Raw genomic sequence first — 20,913 nt, forward strand, 5'->3', positions numbered from 1 at the left:
TACTTAATTTGATAAAGGCAATGTTAAGAAGCTTAATTTTACTTTAATAATAAATCTAGATTTAGATTAAATATAATTCACTTTTACTTGATGTTTAACCTAACACTCCTAAATAAAGTAATTTTATTCATTTTTGACAAAACATTAAAAAAAAAACAAAAAAAAACACATAAAACATTAAAGAAGCAACTTTTATTTTGTTAATTAACTAACAATACAAAAAGACCATGTCAAAAATGTCTATCAATTTCATGTCAACATTTATGACATCTATTTGACATCCACTGCTGATCTGAAAGCTTTGAATACACATTTACACTGGATTTTGTTTTCTTACAATGCAGACTACTGTACCTTGATGTCAAAAAGACATCTAACATTGGCAATATTTAACATTTGGCAGCAATTTTAGATGCCAGTTAGATTTCATTTTCATATCAAGGTAGTTTGCATGCATTGTAGGGACACAATATCCAGTGTAAATTTGGCATTGAAGCTTTCAAATGAATAAATCCTGTTGTAATATATACCCTACCTGACAAAAGTCTTGTGGTCAATCCCAGTTGTAAGAGCAACAAATAATAACTTGCCTTCTAGTTAATCAAAAAGTAGAAGAAGGTAGATTTTTCTGATGAATCATCTGTTGAACTGCATCCCAATCATCCCAACACTGCAGAAGATTCTCTTAGAATTCAGTCAAGTTAGAAGAAGGAAAAATCATGGTTTGGGGTACATTCAATAGGGGGGTGTGTGAGAGATCTGCAGAGTGGATGGCAACATCAACAGCATGAGCTATAAAGACATGTGTGCTGCCCATTACGTTACAAACCACAGGAGAGGGCAAATTCTTCAGCAGGATAGCGCTCCCTTACATACTTCAGCCTCCACATCAAAGTTCCTGAAAGCAAAGAAGGTGATCCAGGATTGGCCAGCCCAGTCACAAGGCATGAACATTATTGAGCATGTTTGGGCTAAGATGAAGGAGGAGGCATCGAAGATGAATACAAATAATCTTGATGAACTCTGGGAGTCCTGCAAGAACACTTTCTTTGCCATTCCAGATGACTTTATTGATAGGGGATTTGAGTCATTGCAGAGATGTATGGATGCAGTCCTCCAAGCTCATGATGGAGTCAGACACAATATTCATTCTCTTTCTACTGCAGCATGACTTTATGTTCTATACTGGACATTATTTCTGTTAAGTGAAAAGATTTTTGTCTAAGCAAGGTCAAACCTTACTGTCCTAATTAAATCATGAAAAATCAAGGCATGAATATGTTTTATTTTGGTAAAATAAGCGTAATCTAGAGGCCTTTGCCTTTCATATAAGCTTGGATGGGCGACAAGACTTTTTGCAGGTAGTGAATATTGTTATATTGTTATATTACTTTTTGTGTCATTATTTTGGTGGCCAAAACGACATCAATGTGTGGATGTCAAATAGACGTCAAGATTTTGACATCAAATTGATTAGCATTCTTGACACGTTTTTTTTTTCATATCGTTTTGACATCAAGGTGCCCCCTTGGGTAATATCACTTTTATAGTGTGTTTGTGTTATTTTTAAAGCCTTAAAGTTCCAATTCATTTTTATTGCTTAAAAATTGTATTACTGTTGAATATTTCTCTTTTTGTCTTCCTTACAGGTTTGCGATTTTCATGAGGGTGAGTAAATGATGACAGAACTTTCTGTTCTTTTGAATGAACTCTTCAGTTATGTTCCTTGTGTGAATCGTCTGGTTGCATCTGTGATGTTTTGGCGCAAAAACTCTTATAAATCTTACCAACACCTGGGCTATTTATAAACGTGGAAACACAACCCAAAGAAAGTGTGGTTATTAGATTCATAAACACATTTATGACAGCCAGATCCCTAAATAACTTGCAGAAGTGCGCTGGAGGTGGACTGATGGAGATAATGAATGTGCTGGAGGAAACCGTAAACATTGCTAAGAATGCCAAACGTCAGTATCACACTGCTGACTTTTTATCGAGAAAGAGGGGCAGGTGGAGCCTTGGTGGAGGGGTTTGATATGGAAATGATGTCATAATTAAAAGATCAGCTCATATTCAAAATATAAACCATAAACGCGAGCCTCTTAGCCACAGCACAGATGCAGATTCCTCGAGATCGAATTTAAAGACTGTTCTCTGTAGGAAATTAGAAATTAGCAACAACAACAAAAAAAAATATATATATATATATATATATGTAAGATGTTGTAGTGCACTGAAAAGAAAATGACTATTCGGTGTGGTAAATCAAACTAATACTAGAATTTAATCAATTTATTTATTTTTATTTTCACAGTTTATAATTATTTAATAGTTAATGGTGAAATAACATTACAGTTTAAAATAACTCTGTTTTTTATATATCCTAAAGTTTCAGAAAATAATTATCTTGTTGTTTAGTTCCTTTGTTGTAAAAATTATTTGACATACAGTACAAGTCATGACAACAAATCGTCACCTTGGAATTATAAGGTTCTGTCTGCGTTCTAAATGATTTTGAGATATTAAGCTTCAAATATTTGTGTAACAGTTCTTTTTCATACATTAATTTTGATAACCTTTTAATTTTGAGAGGTAATTTTTCAGTCGGAATTATAAGGTTCTATCTGGCAAATCATTCGAGGATATAAAAAAAGAAACATTTATATAAATTGGTGTTTTAACAATATGTTGATGCTTGGGAAAGTTAAATTTTTGCTTTTTATAACATTTCGTTTTAGGATTAACTTTTTTTTTTCTTGTTTAAATTAAGCATACAAGGTTGTGCTAAATATTTTGTCCAGTCCATGTTAATTTTATCTAATTAATATGTTCATATTTCTAACATTTTATGCTTTATATGAATTGTTGAATTATATTGATTTGAATTATATGCCCATGAATAAATTAAGTATTTTCCCTTCAAGGCTTAATATCGAATTTAAAGACTTTAAAAGAAAACAGAAAACGAGCAAAGGAGTTTACTAAACACTAAAAAATGTTGCACTGAGTATACACACACAAATAAAAATATTTCACATTTAATATAGACATTTATTAAATATTTGTTATTTTTTTCAACAATGTAAAATTTAACATTTCATCTCAATGTCAAAAATGCTTCTAAATCATCACATGTACTCACAGCTTATCTGTTTCAGGTTTCTTCTCAGTTTTGTGTGGTGCAGCATTATTTAGCAGACTCTGATTTTGTGTGATTTTTGTCTTTCTGGTCTTTCCCGCTGTCAGTGGAGCAGTCTGGCGAAATGACAAAGAAAGCTGATTGGTCCTTATGCGTGCATTAAAAATGCTGATTGGCTCACAGAACGAACCTTATAGAGTCAATCTAGAGTTCGACTTAGTAAATAAACTATTTTTGGTTTTTAATAAAAAAGTCTTAATGTAAAACAACTTGTACAAAAACATCACATAATGTAGATAAGTTGTCATTTAATAAGAATATGTGAATAACTCAATTTTGACAAAAATGTCAGATAGAACCTTATAATTCTGAAGTGACAATGTTTTAAAAAGCTAATCAGGTTTCAACTACAATTTATAGTTTAAAAATGTATTCAGAATTGATGCAAGTAGAGAACTTAAAGTTGCTTGATTCAACAAATAAAAAACTAAGGCAGCAAGATTATAGTTTTTTTACAGTGTTGTAAATCACGGCAACAACTTATTACTGTATTAAAAAATGGCATTGAACCATAAAATTCCTTTGCATGTTTCCTCTTGCTGAATTGCATTCATTCATACTGGTTTTGTGGTCCAGTATCTGACTGGGGAGGGGGAGTAAGTTTACTATTGTTTTGACTGCTGGAATAGTAGATAGGTTTGCTTGAGTCGTAACATAGATCTAAAGGGGCACTTGAGTGAACGCGCGTGCAGCACTTAAGAGGCAATTACACGTCAGTGTGGCCCCGGTCCCCATTCGAGCATGCTCTTCATCCTTTTTTAATGCTGTTGAATGCAGCACGCGCTCTCTTTCACAGCAGGGGGCTTCTGGGTAAGTCACGGAAGCCCAGACTCACGCCATACACACACCCACACACACTGCTCTAGTTCTCCTAGACAGACTCATTTCACCAGCACTGAACCACTTCTGAGGACAGCCGTCCACATGCATGTATATAAAATGAGCGTATAGACGTAAAGGGGCATGAAATTTTCATGCCGCCTTTCCTGTATTTCCTTGGAAATTTGTTGCTCTTAAAGAACTAAAGGCATAGTCTACCAAAAATACTATTCTATCATCATTTACGCATCCTCATCTTGTTCAAAACCTGTTTAAGTTTCTTCTGTTGAAAAATGAAAATATATTTTATAGCCATTGACTTCCATAGGATTGTCAATAGCTGGGTTTCTATCACCCTGTGTTAATGTACATGTTGAAGCATCGCATGTTCCAGGGTTGCCACAGCGGAATGGACCGCCAACTTATCCAGCACGTTTTTACGCAGCAGATTCCTTTTCAGCTGCAACCCATCTCTGGGAAACATCCACACTCTTTCATTCACACTCATACACTACGGACAATTTAGCCAACCTAATTCACCTGTACCGCATGTTTTTGGACTGTGGGGGAAACCCGGAGGAAACCCATGCGAACGCAGGGAGAACATGCAAACTCCACACAGAAACGCCAACTGACCCAGCCGAGGCTCGAACCATGGAACTTCTTGATGTAAGGCAAAAGCACTACCTACTGCGCCACTGCGTCACCCACAAGAATTATTTATATTATTTATTAAATTTGCCCCTACCCCTAACCCTACCACAACCCTTAACCATCACAGTAATGTAAAAACAAATCCAGATCTGGAGTCTTCTTTTTTAGCATAGCTGATAAACCATGTGGATGAAGGATAACAGAAGGCCCCTACCGGCCCATATCTATCAGCTGATAACCACTAATAACGGCCATTCAACATTCACAGCGGGTGCCTAAACCTACCCCTCATTGCAGGACAGACTAATTATATCAAAATTGTACAAATAGGAATGAGCCACTAAATTGCAAAGTTACGAATTGCCATGAGATTGCCTTGGAACAGTTTAAGTTGAGACACTAGCCCCTTTCACACAGTGATACCGGTAAATATCCGGAAAATTTCCGGAACGACTTTACCGGTTTATTCAAAAAAGCGCTGTTCACACAGGCGAGGACGTTACGGATTTTTACCGGAAAAGAGCATTCACACATCCATCGCAAAATGCTGGTAAATTCTGACATCATTAACCAGAAATGACCTCTAAACGGCTGCGCTTGTGTTTGTAAACATTTGACTACATCACAAACTCTTCGGATGGATCAGTATTGAGTACAACTCCAATGAAAACATAGAGTAACACTTTCGCATGTCGAGATGTTCATGATATGTGTGTGTGCTGGCGCTATGGGCGCTCATGGGCACATGCAAAGCTTGAAGGTAAACAAACAATGGATTATCATAAACATTTTATCGATAATTATTTACACAGTTAGCATTAAGTAGGAACATAGAAACGTTATCTGACTAACATCTAGCAGCTAAAGGTGTCTGAAAAAATATTCAAAGGCCTTTATTCTCATAAACTGCGCGCAAGTCAATGCTTCCGACTGCTCTGATTGGCTAAAGCAGGTGTCTCACGTCAGCACGTTCTAGACGTGGATGCGCTCTTTCCGGTAATCTTCCTTCTGCATTCACACAGCGCAGCATTCCGGCAAATTACAGTTAATGTTACAACTTCTCTTTCCGGAAAATAGCCAGAACGAATTTACCGGTATTTTCAAAAAGGGCCTGTTCACACATACAACCTTTCCGGAAAATTGCCGGTAATTTTCCGGAAAGGTCTGTATGTGTGAAAGGGGCTACTGAAGCACGTACTCTCTCTTAAACGTTATATGCGAGCAATACATTTCTGCTGCAATTCACCTAATGGCCACCGGTGTCGCTATAAACGAGGCTTTCTGAACTCTACTTAGAGCTCCTTCAGAAGAAACTCAAATTGCACTCCACTGAATAACACGGTTGCCATTTCTGACTTTCCATTCCCAGCAGACATCTTTTTCTCACTCACTCGTATTATACAGACACGCAACAGCGTCTTGTGGGATCTGTCCTCAACCGTCGCTCTCTTCCTGTTTACTCACAACTAGCCTTAATCCTTTTATCTGTCCTTGTACAGTCTTTTGTGTGTGTGCAGAATTAGTGCCTATTTAACAATGCATCATCTCAGACACACATTTCCATTATCTGTCCTGATTACTCTGGGGGTGGCACTGTCGTTTCGGACTTATTTACAGCTGATTAACGCTAGAGAGTCAGTCTTAATACTTCAAATCCAAACGAACAACTCTTCTGTCTGAGATTGTGTGTTCAAGTGCGTCTTAGGAGGTCTGATATTAATGCTGATTATGTAGTAGTTTTGGCCGTTAAAATGTGAAGAACAGCAGCTGGTGGAGGAAGTTGACACTTTAGTTTAAATACCAATACTTTTAATTATTGGCTTGTTAACTTCAATTATGCTTATATTTTGCAATTCATAATTCAAAATGTAAAATTTAACAATGTGAGATGCTACAAATTCATATTATATCCCTATACAAGCAATCATTATTTTATTTGTTTGTAGAATGCTTTCTTTTTTAGGAAAACAATGTAAGAAATCAAGAATAATATGACCAAAATTAAATATTAGTTGCATCAAAGAACTTTGGTAACTCTTAATTTGAATTCTCGCAATCAATAAATGACTCTAAGCTCAATAAATTCTAAATGTGCTGCTTTTTAATAGTTATTAAATTAAAAGTTCGGAAAATGACCTTCTATGCAGTGTGTAACACAGCTCCGAGTCAATGAAAACATCCAGCTGAGGTTTCAATCTGAAAGCGCATCGTGTTTAAAACTATTGGTTCTTTGATGAAATAGTCAACTCACAGTCGAATTAATTAATCGAGTTGGGTTTGGATCTTTTGCTTGAACGCATTGACAACGATACGGTACTTCACCAAATATGTAGTACCGGATTTGGCAAAATGTGAACGCGTCTTTCCCTTCAGACACTAGCGGAACTCATCTTCACAGATGAGTAACATTGATAAGCAGCAGGCGGCGATCACAGCTGATCTTTGATAGACACGGTGGAGAAAACTCCGCAGGCGTGCGCTCGTGTCTGTATCCAGAAGTATCGCTGTAAAACAGGGCCGGAGTGGGACTCCTTTTCAGCTCTGGAGTTTCAAGCCTCAGACCGGCCCACCTCAGTTCACGACTGACTATATTAAAATAAGTAAATAAATAAAAATATTTCCAAATCAGTTTCTAATGACACTATCACGTCTTTTTTTTTTTTTTTTTTTTTGAGAAAACAGCTGCTTTAGGACTTCAAATGTTCAACAATCCTAACAGTATTACATGTCTTATCAATAAAAATGAAAACACTAAATTACTCTAACGAGGATCGAACCCAGGTCCGCGGCGTCTTAACCTAACGAGCTATCCGCTCGACCACAACAACTGTTTAATAAATAATGACACAACTGAGTTTTATCATCATTAAAATAGATCAAAAGAGAAGAGTTGCGGTATAAATAAATGAATAAAAAGGCTGTGGTCAAGTAAATAAATAAATTAAAAAAGTGTGATTGCTGAGAGCAACAGATTCTGGAGCTAGGGACACCGGCCCTCGCGGCCAAAAAACGGACCGGCCCACCGGGAATTCTCCCGGTCCTCCCGATTAGCCAATCCGGGCCTGCTGTAAAACAGCCGAGAGGAGAGGAAAAGTCTTGCCAGCAGGTCAAATGGGCCACAGTGAGAGAAATGGAGTACTTTCATTCTCTCAATCGCAGTAAAAAAGGGGTTTCTGCTGTAAGTGTCGGTGAAAGACTGATCCAGCAAACACACACGCAGTAAAATTGTGCATAGTTTCTGAGTTTTAAGTAGTTGGAGCGTTGTAAATACTCGCACTCGCCTCCCTCGCCATAGCATGAGATAAATGATATCAGTACACAATAACCGGTTATGATTATTACTGAACCGATACTGAATTGTCCGCGTCTGCATCGCGGTGCACCAAAGAAACGATTAATTTTGACACCCCAAGTTTGAGCTGTGGTGCATGGTTGCGTTGTACCATGGTTCATTTGCTTTTTTTATATGGTGGACTTTGTAAGTGGAAAAACTGAATAGTAAAACTTTAACAGACCATCTGCATGAGGATATAGAACGAGCCTCCTCCATTCAGCCTCTTTACTTTCTTTTTACTTTTACTCTTTGCTTTACTCCTTTACTTTTGTGGATAAGGAAATGGTGTTGTACGCACTACAGTAAAGACATCCATTAGCCTACACATTAAATTTTGTTTGTCAAGCGCAAAGATTTGTTTCAAAACTATTTCTAAATTTGGCTCTAATTTCCAGCAAACAAATAAATGAACAATAATAATGAAGTGTGGTCGAAAAACTGAGTCCTATCCAAACACGCATCCTTTTCTTATGCCCCATTTGGCATACATTTCCAAAACCTGGACAGGTGGAAAAATCTAAACCTGTTTTTATTAAAACAAATATAAATATGCAAAAAATAAACAATAAAAAAAAGAAAATTATAATAAAAATGCAAATTATTTAATTATTTAATGAATTGAAAAAAGACCCCCCCCCAATGACATGAAGAAGGCATGGAGGTAGAGTTCTTTATATTTATGTAGTAAATCATAACTTTTAAAACATTTTAATCTTTTAATTTTTTTTCGTATGAAGAGATTTTTGTGTGTTGCTGTACGTGCTGGTGTATTAAGCGTTTGAACTTGCATATGTGCTACTAACGCGCTCTGCACTGGACTATAGAGCAGCTTTTAGTTGGTCAGTGGCGTAGTCTGTTTCAGTTCCTCAAAATACCGCACCAACGCACCAACGATGCGCCTTAACACACCTCTTTTCTAGACCGGCACACGCATGAGTCCACAAAGTCGCACAAATGGATTTGCTATTTAAACAACATGGTGGAAAACTTAAAAATTAGGGTTGCGCTGGTCTAAAAATAACAACAAATCACACCAAACACCTCTTGTGCCTTATTGCGCCCGGTGTATAATAGAGACCATTATCTTTTCTTGTTTTTATGAAAAAATGTAAAATACTTTCGTCCCCCTCTCCCCTAAAACATGCTAGTAAACATGCAAGAATATCAGCAACGTGATATGGTAGCAACCATCAAGAACATACTATCATATGAACAGAATAGCATTGTTAGCATGTGATAAACTATGCTGACAACATGTGAAAACATTTTAATGTAGTGCTATATAGCATAGCTAAACATGCTATAAACATGCATCTTTCTGACAGACCAAGGCAATCAAGCTGTTACTTTAAACCGAAAACCTACAAGCTAATTTTAAAAGTACTTCAAACTTTCCCTTAAGCTTCCTTGACAAACTTTGATTTATTATCAAGGTGAGTTAGCCAGAGTTGCTCTTTTATTTGCTTCATGCCTTGTTTTGAAGGAGAACGTGTCCCCATTAAGTAAGATTTAGCTCTGCGTCATTTTCGCTTCCGTAATCATGTTATGTGAACCTTAACCGACAGGCTGTTTACCAATAGCACTCGCTAGCTATTCCTGAGCCCAGCCTGAATACAGTAGTGATGGATTCTTTTTATAGTTCACTCCATTCTGGCCTTCCTCAACCCCACGCATTTTTCTTGCACTTTTCTGCCTCGTTGTAACAAGGTGTAGCACAAATAGCCGTGCTGAGAGTATGGAGGGAAAGTCCCAGCGGGTTTAGCGAGTCCCAGAGGAGCTGTAAAAGATGAACGTGCGCACCAGCTCCACAGGAAGATGCACGTCATCATCATTATATCAGAGTCAGCACCTAATCATGAGCGAGACATGAAAAATATCCGCCCGTTCTTCTTTTGTGGAACATGAGCGACATTAACATAAAGTTATACAGAACAAAAGAAAGAAAATCAAAGAGCTCGAACTCTGACAACGCTGAATCAGGATTGATATTAAATAATAATAATTCAGTGCAGACTTGGAGACAACTTTAGAATTTTTTTCTTATATTTTTACATCCCAGAAGTTTATTATAAAATAATAAATCTCAAGGCAGTTTTTTTTTTAGAGAAAAAAATGTTAGATATGCACTTAAACATTTAAATTGGTATCTCATAACTTCATTTTTCTCTCACAGTTCTGTTTCTATAATATAATAACTTTTTTTCTTAGAATTGTGACTTTATCAACAAAAACAAATATATTTTTAATTATCACTGAAATTTGCAAGCAATTTTATACTTGTATATATCTGTAAAAACAATCTGTAATTTTACAGTTTATTTCTGGCAACTGGGGTGCCGGAAAAAAAGTAAAATAACGGCCGTTAAATTACAGAAATTTACTGTAAAATAACAGGTTGAATTACAGAAATTTGCTGTAAAAAAGCAAAGGTTATATTACAGAAATTTATTGTAAAATAACAGGTTGAATTACAGAAATTTACTGTAAAATAACAGGCTGAATTACAGAAATTTACTGTAAAAAACAGATTGAATTACAGAAATTTACTGTAAAAAACAGATTGAATTACAGAAATTTACTGTAAAATAACAGGTTGAATTACAGAAATTTGCTGTAAAAAAACAGAGGCTAAATTACAGAAATCTATTGTAAAATAACAGGTTGAATTACAGAAATTTACTGTAAAAAACAGATTGAATTACAGAAATTTACTGTAAAATAACAGGTTGAATTACAGAAATTTGCTGTAAAAAAACAGAGGCTAAATTACAGAAATCTATTGTAAAATAACAGGTTGAATTACAGAAATGTATTGTAAAAAACAGAGGTTAAATTACAGAAATTTACTGTAAAATAACAGGTTGAATTACAGAAATTTACTGTAAAATAACAGGTTGAATTACAGAAATTTACTGTAAAAAACAAATTAAATTACAGAAATTTACTGTAAAATAACAGGTTGAATTACAGAAATTTACTGTAAAAATAGATTGAATTACAGAAATTTACTGTAAAATAACAGGTTGAATTACAGAAATTTACTGTAAAAAACAGATTGAATTGCAGAAATTTACTGTAAAACAACAAGCTGAATTACAGAAATTTCCTGTAAAATAACAGGTTGAATTACAGGAATTTACTGTAAAAACAGATTGAATTACAGAAATTTACTGTAAAATAACAGGTTGAATTACAGAAATTTACTGTAAAAAACAGATTGAATTGCAGAAATTTACTGTAAAACAACAAGCTGAATTACAGAAATTTACTGTAAAATAACAGGTTGAATTACAGAATTTTACTGTAAAATAACAGGCTGAGTTACAGAAATTTACTGGAAATTTAAATTTAAGGAAATTTCTGTAATAAAATGCTTGTTGTTTTACTGTAATTTTTTAAAATTTACTGGCCGTTATTTTTACGTTTTTTTGCGTCACTTCAGCTGTCAGAAAAAAAAACAAACAAACATAAAATTCCAGATTTTTTTTTTTAACTTTATATACAGTATGAGGTGACAGCACTACCTACTGCACCACTGCATCACCAAATTTGCTCAGTTTTGTCATTTTAAATGCAAATATGACACTGTTTGGGGTGAAGCAGTGGCGTAGTTGGTAGTGCTGTTGCCTTACAGCAAAAAGGTCCTTGGTTCGAGCCTCGGCTCAGTTGGCATTTCTGTGTGGAGTTTGCATGTTCTCCCTGCTTTTGCGTGGGTTTCCTCCGGGTGCTCTGGTTTCCCCCACAGTCCAAAGACATGCAGTACAGGTGAATTGGGTGGGCTAAATTGTCCGTAGTGTATGAGTGTGTGTGTAGATGTTTCCCAGAGATGGGTTGCAGCTGGAAGGGCATCCGCTGCATAAAAAACTTGCTGGATAAGTTGGTGGTTCATTCCGCTGAGGCGACCCCGGATTAATAAAGGGACTAAGCCGACAAGAAAATGAATGAATGAATGACACTGTTTGGCCATCATAATCGTATCAAATCGTATCAATATTTTTTTATAATAATATTTATCATTAAAATGGCTTATTAAAAGTGTCAAATAATTTTTAACAGCCTAATTAATATTTAATGACATTTTAATTACAATTTTAGCTTGTACCACTGTAGTTGAGGTAAAAAACTATATAAATAATGCTGGTTTAAAATTCATGACATTTATAATGGCTTATGACGATCATGTTTATGACAGATCTATGACAAGTTTTGTTGTCTTGGTCAAATTGTCATGACAGACAAAAGCAGCTTGTGATGTATTTGTATGTCAAGTTATCACAACATCATCTTTGCATTTAAATGGTCGTAAATAAATGAATGACACCTAATTGGCACACATAAAATCTAATTGTCTCAATGTCATGGTTATAAAGGTTTCATGAACACAGTCTTATGAACACCTCTTCAAGTAAAGTGTTACCCTCAAAGTTGCTTTATAGTATGTTTTCGTTAGTGTAGCACTATTACACACCATAAACGCATCCTTAACCTTATCGTCTGATTCATGATAATATGAACTGATTATTTTCTACGAGTCTTTAAAAACGATTCACTATACAACAATGAACTTGCTTGTGATTTGAATCAGATTCACTTATTCAGATAACTCGCTCATTGAATCTTGAGTTGTCTTTTATGTCTAATAAATTAGTGCTTTTTTTCCTTAAGAACGCAAGATCTACTGACCTTTTGGTCATATGAAAACTTTGCTGGATAAATTCATATCATAAAATAATGATAATATTTAATTCATCAGCAGGAGGCTTTAGTTTTGCTCTGTAATACTGTGTACTAAGCTGAAGTAAATGTTTAGTGAATTATGCTCTGTTCCCGACTCCACAGAGCTGTTTCACAAGTAACAAAGTTAATAACAGGACAAGAGGGCTCTCAGGTTTAATTAAGAGGGAGCTATCTCTGCCCACACATCTTTAAAAATAGATTTCACATCTAGCATAACCCGGAGGTTTCTCTGGTTAATATGCCAAAGCTTTATCAGATCAAAGACTGAGAGCGAGGAAGACACAGAAAAACAGTTGGCTGACCTCAACAGTTGGCTGAATTAATGCTCACAGATCAGCACTTATCAACAGCAATAAATGAAGGAAAGCAAATTTAACGACATTAGTAACAGAACATCCTTGAGTTGGTGTTCAACTATTGATTTTAAGATATGGTTCACTACAAAAAGGTGCTGGGTTCCACACAATTCCTTCATATTGGCCCAACACAAATCCATTACGTTAAGCCGAGTTCAGACAGTAGGATTTTAGGCTCAATTTTTGACTTGCCAATAGGTTTTGAGAAATCGCAGACAAATTGGTGCTCGTTCATGTGAGTAAAAATCACACAGTGTGAACTATCAAAGAAAGATCTGAGAGAATCGCAGATGAGTCCCTAAAACCTGTGAGATATTTGGTGTACTAAATATCTGGAGCTGTCGGAAATTCAAATCTTGCCATGTGAAAGAAGTTGAAGAGAATATGTTAAATCTCTTCAAAAGCCAGGTTAGCAAAATAAGTACATCTTCTACGCCACTAAAGGCTTCTTTCTCCATTATGAAGTTAATAACAAAAGATATACGACATGACCTTCCATTGTTTCTTTGTCACTTCTCACGTATGTTTGGTTGTGAGACGTAGTTTGTGGACCAAGACAAAGTTGTCGGTGATTCACCTATTGTAAAGTCATGCAGTGTGAAATCCACTGTTGCCGAGTCATTTTGCAGTGTAAACACAACAGCGACGGAGTGCTATCCCAGATAGTCATGCAGTGTAAAAATATCTGTGACGCCACTATGAAAATCATAGCGAACTCAGCATTGGCTAATCTTTTTTTTTTTATTTAAATTTTTTTTTTACAAATATAAGTGGATTGAACCTAAAACAATTAAGTTGTCCCCCAAAAAAAAACTTGCAATTGTGTCCATTCATTCATTCATACATTCATTTTCTTTTCGGCTTATTCCCTTTATTAATCTGGGGTCACCACAGTGGAATGAACCACCAACTTATCCAGCATATGTTTCAGCAGATACCATTCCAGCTGCAATGGAAACATCCATTCACACACATACACTACAGACAATTTAGCACCCTACCCAATTCACCAATACCGCATGTCTTTAGACTGTGGGGGAAACCGGAGCACCCGGAGAAAACCCACACCAACACAGGGAAAACATGCAAACTCCACATAGAAACACCAACTTACCCAGCTGAGGCTTGAACCTGCGACCTACTTGCTGTGAGGCTAATGTGCTGCCCATTGTGCCACAATGCAGGCAAAACGACATCATACGCTGAAAAAAAAAATTTATTGCATTTACTAAACATTTTTAAGGTAAGTGGTTGCAAACAATTTATATGGACTTAATTTAAACAAACAAGCAAAGAAAGTAAGTTTAACATTAGCTTACGTTTTGTAAATACAATTAATATATTTTTTTCAGTAACAACTTGAACAACAACAAAAAAAGCTAAATATTACCCAACCTAAATTTAATTAACTGGCAGCAAACAGTGAACAAATAAACTTAGTTATACACTGTACCTAAATAAGTTGTTTCCACAGACGGACACCTTTCTGCCGTCACACAGAACATAGTATCATATGTCTAGCACCGTTTCAGTGCTGTAACGAGATGCTAAATTATAGAGCGATAGCTGAATGGAGACTGAATGACTTGCGTGCCATTCTGCTTGGACTTTTAATTACAGTTTGCGATGACCGACCGGCAAACTGCGACCCAATAAAAGCTCAAATCTCACTCGTTGCCTTTCAGCCGTCTGTCAGACGTGTGCGCAATTCATCAGGGCAAAACTCCATCTCCATAGCAGACAGCCGGAGCCCAGACTGAGACATCTTAATGTTTTTCCCCCACTATGGCAAGCTGCTTTCTCTTTTATATATTAAGTTCAGACTGCACGATTTAAAAAAGTAGTGGTGTTACAGATGTTTTCACACTGCAAGACCATCTGGGCTAGCGTTTCGTCCCTGCTGTGTTTACACTGCAAGTTGGATCAGGACAGGGTGGTTCACACTGCATGACTTTACAATAGGAGAACCGCCAACAACTATGTCTTGGTCCACAAACTACATCTCGCAACCAAACAGACGTGAGAAGTGATATGTAAACAATGCGTGGTCACATAGTATATCTTTTGTTATTAACTACAATATGAGAAAGAATCCTGTAGTAAGGTAGAAATTCTACTTATTTTGCTAACCTGGGTTTTGAAGAGAATTAGCAATTTTTCTGAACTTTTTTTTCTCTTTCGACCAGGTTGTGGTATTAGTCAGATGACACGTCGAACAGACACGGGTGTTCCTGCCAAATTTACATTAGTTTTAACCTAATTTCTTGGGTCCTAATAGACTAAAAAGAAGCTCTGTTAATTGCTCCTCAACCTCCCGCTGCCCAGCAGATACCCACACTAGTGAATGCTGCTCTCTCATTGGCTGTAGGTGATCGCTGATGTTATTTTCAATCAGATAACATTTTCACATGCCATGATTTGAATCGCAGACAGCGGACAGACAGACAGCAGACAGACTTTGGTTTGTGATTTCTCAAAACGTGTCTTAACTTGGCATTACTTAGTCTCAGGAAATGAACACTTGAATACTATTCAGTTTACACTATAGCTAAATTGTGAATTCTAGTTATCAACTAGTAGTGGTGGCAATTTTAGACATCAGGAATTCCAGTTTAAGTCAAAATTATTAGCCCTCTTGTGAATATTTTTTAAGTGCTGTCACCTCACAGCAAGAAGGTCGCTGGTTCGAGCCTCGGCTGGGTCAGTTGGCATTTCTGTGTGGAGTTTGCATGTTCTCCCCGCGTTCACATTTGTTTCCTCTGGGTGCTTTGGTTTCCCCCACAGTCCAAAGACATGCGGTACAGGTGAATTGGGTAGGCTAAATTGTCCGTAGTGTATGAGTGTGTATGAATGTTTCCCAGAGATGGGTTGCAGCTGGAAGGGCAAAAACATATGCTGGATAAGTTGGCGGTTCATTTCGCTGTGGCGACCCCGGATTAAGAAAGGGACTAAGCCAAAAATAAAATGAATGAATGAAATATATTCCAAATGATGTTTAACAGGGCTAGGAATTTTTCACAGTATTTCCTATATTTTTTATTCTGGAGCAAAAAATATTTGTTCTTGTTTTATTTCGGCTAGAATAAAAGTTTACATTTTTTTAATAACCATTTTGAGGTTAGCCCCCTTAAGGTCATCGCACACTGGATGTGCCGCTCAGCCCCGCAACACAGGGCGCACATGACAGCTAAAAATATCGCATGCCAGACGTGCACATTCATGCCCTGTGGTGCGGCAGAAATATGAACAAGTGTCCTGAGCCTGGGCCGTCGTGGACATCGGTGTGCGTGCCCTGATAGAAACCTATGTTTACAATTCTGAAACACATGCAGGGCCGGAGCAAGCAGAACTGCCGCTCTAGGCAGAGGACGATCATGCCGCCCTCAACCCCAATGTGAAAAAAGTGACCGGTTATGAAAATGAAGTGGGGTGTCGGTTATGAGGACACGCGGGTGCTGATGGAGGTGTCGCTGACGCCGCCCTCTCTATTCTGTCGTCTATGCGTGAATATATCGGAGGACGCGGGTGGTGAGGGAGGTGTCGCAGACATAACTGAGGACGCGGGTGGTAAGGGAGGTGTCGCCGATGCCGCCCTCCCTACACTGCCGCTCTAGGAGGCCGCCTAGATCGCCTCTATGGACGCGCTGGCCCTGAACACATGGCGTTGCGTGATGCAATGTGGTACGTGGCTGAGTGGCGCTTCTGGTGTGCGACCCCCTTTAGGGGTCAATCAGACTGAACGTGCTTTATTGCTTTGAGAGGTGCCTATTTTGATTGGTTTACCGTGAGCATTTTGCACGCTGCTTATGCGCCCTCCCCGCCTCACATTTTAACCGCCTGCTGCACCTCCCGTTTTTGGTGTTGCATGCTGTGCGCTTGCAGTTGAAAAACGTCAACTCTTAGAGGAAAAAGCATGTTACGTCAGTCGAGTCTGTTTCATTTGATTAGAAAATGAAAGCAGTGGTGGGGTATCCATTGAAGTGCCTGCAGTGTTTGTGTTGTCAAGACAACAACAAAGACTTTTGAAGATGGAGAAGAGACAAGTGGTTGCTGTTCTGAGTTGTGTAGCGCTGTATGACTCACAAATCTGGAATTTTACAATATTATTAAATATGATTCCAGTATCATCAGCAACAGTTTGCATAATACCCAACTTGTTGAGTCATTGTGTTGCGATCTAAAAGGCGCACCGTGCTTATGCTTTTTTTCTTGTCAAAAAAAAGGCAGTATGGTGCACCTCGCATTTTTGGAATGTAAAAGCGCGTTCATTGCAATCGGCCCGTAATTAACCTACTTAAGACTTTAAATGTCACTTAAAGCTGAATACTAGTATCTTGAAAAATATCTAAAATATTATGTGCTTTCATCATGGCAAAGATTAAAAAAAATAAACCAGTAATTAGTATTTAGTTATTAAAACAATTATGTTTAGAAATGTTAAAATATATTATTTCTGGTAAATATAATGTAATAATTTAGGCTTAGTCCCTTTATTAATTCTGAGTCACCACAGCGGAATGAACCGCCAACTTATCCAGCAAGTTTTTACGCAGCGGATGCCCTTCCAGCCGCAACCCATCTCTGGGAAACATCCACACACACTTCGGACAATTTAGCCTATCCAATTCAGCTGTACCGCATGTCTTTGGACTGTGGGGGAAACCGGAGCACCCGGAGGAAACCCACGCGAAGGCAGGGAGAACATGCAAACCCCACACAGAAACACCAACTGAGCCGAGGTTCGAACCAGCGATCTTTTTGCTGTGAGGCAACAGCACTACCTATTGCGCCACTGCCTCGCCACATATATACTTGAATGCAAAAACAGCTTGCCATATAGTCGTCCTCACAGCACTCAACCCACAGTTAAGATATCTTGTTAGTAGATAACAAGCGGTCTCTGCTGGGATTTCGATAGGCACACTTTTATTCCACCAGAGGATGTAGAAGAAGAAGTGTGGGGAGAAAAAAAAAGCATGTGCAGGAGGAAAAAAATGAAAAGAGCTCGCTGTCAATTATCTTCCCTCCACCAGGCTCCAGGAGAAAGGGAGCGGGTAATGTTGGGTCCTGAGCTGCGGGCTGTCCATCAAGGCCCGGTTCGCGCCAGCTCTGCCAGCCCTGAAAAATGGATGGGAGCAGGAGCGCAGTGAAAGGTATTGTGAGTCACAGAGAAGAGGGAGAAGAAAGAGCCTGTCCTTTTGACTCGTGTTAAAGGCGTCTGTGTCCACATCTGTTCAGAGGAGACCACACTGGAGCCGCTACACATTTGTGCCTGCTCATAACTGGCTGATAGAATGCACTTATTACACTTATGGAGATAATATTCAAAACATAAACGGAAGCCCAGTAACCCTAAGTAGTCAACTTCACATCATTTATGCATCTTGACAAACTAGGTTTATGTCTTTGCATGTTTTTTTTATTTTTTTGTAATGCTTTAGTTGAAGTACCAGCAGCATGGTGGCTTAGTGGTTAGCACTGTCATCTCAAAGCAAGAAGGTTGCTGGTTTGAGTCCCGGCTGGGCCAGTTAACGTTTCTGTGTGTAGTTTCGATGTTCTCTCCGTGTTGTTGTGGGTTTCCTCCGTGTGCTCTGGTTTCCCCCACAGTCCATACGTATGCGTTATAGGTGTACTGGGTAAACTAAATTGACCATTGTGTACGAATGTGTGTGAATGTGAGAGTGTATGGGTGTTTCTCAGTACTGGGTTGTGGCTGGAATTAGTGTTGGGTCAATAGACGATGCCATCGTCCATTGCCGATGGCTGATAGATATCATGATGCTGAGCTGGCATTGCGATCCTCCACCTCACCCCCGTCGCAGCAGCAACCCGCTCATGAAAAATACACACTCGGGCCCCGTTTGCACTAATATGTCTTAGCATTTTAGAATGAAAACGATTCACGTCCACACTGGCGTTTTATCTAGCATTTCTGAAAATATCTGTCCACACTATACTGCTGAAAATGCACATAACGTGACCCAATCCACACACACATACACTCTGTCATGCACTGCAGCGTATGCATGCATCTGAGCTCCAGGCAGTCAGCGGGTGTTTTGAGCACAACCCCAGAGAGCAGTGCACTTCGGACAGTTTATTAAGGATGTACCACTTGATCGCGTCACACTATAGTTGTTAATGGTGATATTTAATTAATGTAACAAATGTAAAACTCCACTGTATAGTCTTGATTGTATAAATAATTAAATGCAGTAAAAACAATTATTTCTTGTTTCCAAATCGTTTAAATTAATTTAAAATCGCTGGAAATCCTGCAATTGGAACTTGTGCATCCCTATTTGCGTTCTTTATAGTTTTGAGGTTGATGAAATAATTATTATTTGTGAGCTGTGCTGGGAAAAAGTATTATATTACAATCTAAAAAGTAACCAAATGTGTTAATTACTTTTAAGTAAAGTACTTTGAAAGTAATTTTACATATATTAAGAGTTAGATGGGATTAAAATTGTAAACTGTGTTTGTGAGTGACATGATTAATGCCATTTTGCATTCCAACAAAAGTGTATTATGTTAATATGAAGCAATTATGTGTATTGATTTAATTGCACTGTGCTTGTTATTGTAATTGAAGGACGATGGACAATGGAGTTGAGGATCCACGTAGTGTTTATTAGAAACAGCAGTCAGACAGGCAAGGGCCAAAACAGGGACAAAAGGATGCATACAGAGAAATCCGGATGCGTCGTCAGGTAACAGGCAGATGGTCAAAGACAGGCAGCAGGCAGGATAAACAATAAAACAAGTATAAGGGTCTAATGTTACATGGTGTAAACTAAACAAGACTCAGCAGAGTGTGTGCGTGTGTGTGTGTGTGTGTGCGCTGTATATTTAGTCTTTAAGCAGCTCCCGGTGTGTAATCAAAGGAAAACTGGAACAGGTGTGTGTGTGGTGCATGACAGGATTTGTGGTCCAGTTATGGACAGTTGTAGTTAAAAGTTACTATATAGTTGGAAATAGTTCACTTAAATGTTTTAATTTTTATGTACAAAATCAGGGGTTAGATGGACGATTTGTTATGCATTTCATGTGGTTTTATTGGCAGTGTGTGAACAGCTTTTAGAAACATGAAAAACAGAACTCAAAATTTCATCATGATTATTTTGGCTCCAAAAAGAGAATCACCACTTAACATCCAGTGTGAAAATTAGTGTCCTGAAGCAGAATTAGTTGAGAGACTGATTGATTGACTGCACTGGGGTGAACCGTGGGATTCATCCCCAATCTTGATCTTGGTCATCTTAAATCATTTAAGGTCTGTGCATTTAATTTATGGTCCATCTAAGTGGGTTTTGATAAATAATAAAAGACAAAAGATCAAGCAAAGGCGGAGAGCAATTCAGATCACGATAAAAGAGATGGATGACACAAGAACTGCTTCTGTAGTACTTACACCCCCCCCCCCCCCCCCCCTTTTGAAGTCAATGTGAAATCAGGACCTTTATTCATTAAAGAGGCTGTATTTTCCTTTAGTGTGTAATGTATCTTCTGTGCATGTGTAAGATCTGCATAGTTACAAAAAAAACCCTCAGACTTCCACAAGGGGGATTTATACTGTCTAAGAGAAAACTTTCATAAATATTATGTGGCATATTAGAAATACCCTTCGAAAAGCAAGTGCAAAAAAACAAGGCTTCACAAAAAATACTTGGTTTTTATTTTATTTTTTAGGGAACACTCCAGTTTTTTGGAAAATAGACTGAGTGTATGACTCCCCTAGAGTTAAACAGTTGAATTTTAGCATTTTTAAGTATGTTCTGCCAATCAACAAGTCTGTTGAGCACTTTTAGCTT

At 37.7% G+C, this 20,913-nt stretch overlaps 1 protein-coding gene and 1 long non-coding RNA gene across 2 annotated transcripts in view; one reads left to right on the plus strand and one right to left on the minus strand.

Annotated features, from left to right (window-relative positions):
- epha8 (eph receptor A8) overlaps positions 1–20,913 on the plus strand; it is a 336,681-nt gene that overhangs the window by 73,693 nt on the left and 242,075 nt on the right. Inside the window, exon 9 of the mRNA XM_087274196.1 lies at positions 1,650–1,668. The gene's annotated coding sequence lies outside the window, so the exon portion shown is untranslated. The remainder of the gene's footprint in view (positions 1–1,649; positions 1,669–20,913) is intronic.
- The window catches only part of LOC147841877 (uncharacterized), a 174,321-nt gene that overhangs the window by 10,526 nt on the left and 142,882 nt on the right, over positions 1–20,913 (minus strand). The gene's annotated exons all lie outside the window — the stretch shown is intronic.

This window comes from Danio rerio, chromosome 11 (genome assembly GCF_052040795.2).
Source record: "Danio rerio strain M-AB ecotype USA chromosome 11, GRCz13ab, whole genome shotgun sequence".
Taxonomy (NCBI): Eukaryota; Metazoa; Chordata; class Actinopteri; order Cypriniformes; family Danionidae; genus Danio; species Danio rerio.